Source organism: Xenopus tropicalis, chromosome 1 (genome assembly GCF_000004195.4).
Source record: "Xenopus tropicalis strain Nigerian chromosome 1, UCB_Xtro_10.0, whole genome shotgun sequence".
NCBI classification, from domain to species: domain Eukaryota; kingdom Metazoa; phylum Chordata; class Amphibia; order Anura; family Pipidae; genus Xenopus; species Xenopus tropicalis.
In genome coordinates this window covers 101,300,924-101,302,628 of record NC_030677.2, presented here as the reverse complement: position 1 = coordinate 101,302,628, position 1,705 = coordinate 101,300,924, and the positions used below count along the sequence as shown (strand labels likewise).

Below are 1,705 nucleotides of genomic sequence, written 5' to 3'. Positions count from 1 at the left end.
AACTATGAGGTTAGACTGTCGAAGTTGGGGTTGTTTTCTCTGGAAAAGAGGTGCTTGCGAGGGGACATGATTACTCTGTACAAGTACATTAGAGGGGATTATAGGCAGTTGGGGGATGTTCTTTTTTCCCATAAAAACAATCAGCGCACCAGAGGTCACCCCTTTAGATTAGAGGAACAGAGCTTCCATTTGAAGCAGCGTAGGTGGTTTTTCACGGTGAGGGCAGTGAGGCTGTGGAATGCCCTTCCTAGAGATGTGGTAATGGCAGATTCTGTTAATGCCTTTAAGAGGCGCCTGGATGAGTTCTTGAACAATCAGAATATCCAAGGCTATTGTGATACTAATATCTACAGTTAGTATCTACAGTTAGTATTAGTAGTTGTATATATAGTTTATGTATGTGAGTGTATAGATTGGTAGGTGTGGGTTGTGTGTGCTGGGTTTACTTGGATGGGTTGAACTTGATGGACTCTGGTCTTTTTTCAACCCTATGTAACTATGTAACTATGCACACACTGAGTGTGAAGTCCCTTCCATTGACAAGTGGGTGCACTTAGGTTCGATGCCTGGGGTGGCACAGGACTTAAATACAGACTTGCCTGTAGCTGCACTTTTCTAGCAACCATTCACTTTCCTTACTTTCTTGCCTTCTGTTATGTGACTGTGCATGTATGAAATGATATATTCAGCCCTGTGAGAATGCCAGGAATAGGCTGTTGCTTCCCCCCCTCACAGAATTCCAGGGGGGCTCCCCATAGCATAGTTTTTGCATTCACCCTGCTCTCGGGTACAGACCAATGGGTATACTCAAATACCTGGAACATAAAAATGCACCACATGGGTAAATGCATATACAAATCTGCATGTGCAAGAGCCCAACAATCAAAGATTTTTTTATATTCTTCTATATCTTATTATATGGTTGATAATCAGTGTAGCACAAAAATCAGATGTAAAACGATATTCAGAGCTAAAATGTACTTGCATGTTGATGACATTTTACTAAAACTAATGGTTCATGGATCTGTCTTTGGCTCACCGAGGAGCGTCTGGGTCTGGCAACATGTCATCACTGAAAAGCGTGTTCTTGGTCATAGCGAAAAGAAAATATAGTTACTGCATACGTGACCAAATATACAGTTTTATACAATATGTATATTACATAATTTAATATATAATAATTTACATATCCAACGAGTATTTTTAGCACCTAGGAAAGAAATGAATGATATCAATTATTAAGATAGATTAAAAAAACAAAAAAAAAATACGAATCTCCTTCGAGCCGGAGTCGAACCAGCGACCTAAGGATTGCCATGTTCCTCTACAGTCCTCCGCTCTACCAACTGAGCTATCGAAGGGATTTCTATACCACATTTTTCAGAGCGGTTATTAAATATACTATTTTGAACTCACCTGATAATTTGAAAATTAATATATCCTCAAGAAAAACACCCTTCATACAGACAAGTGTGTATAATAATGAGATAAGAATTAATCCTACACAGGAAAGAGTTACTAACAGGCTGCGTCACGTGTGATGGAATATCTCCCTCTTTGGTGCGACAGTATAATGCCTGACTGCGCCCTTACGCGACGCTTTCTCGTTTCTGTATGTTAACGTGCGTATATATTTTATTTGTAAAATAACATTGTTGAAACTTAGCCATGTCACTCTTGTATCTTCGGACTGGATACTGTTCTC

The 1,705-nt window shown here is 39.5% G+C and overlaps 1 non-coding gene across 1 annotated transcript; it reads right to left on the bottom strand.

The window, feature by feature from the left end:
- Positions 1-1,276: 1,276 nt before the first annotated feature.
- trnay-gua lies at positions 1,277-1,361 on the bottom strand. The gene is given in 2 exon segments: positions 1,277-1,312; positions 1,325-1,361. It is a non-coding gene; the product is annotated as a tRNA-Tyr (tRNA).
- Positions 1,362-1,705: the final 344 nt, after the last annotated feature.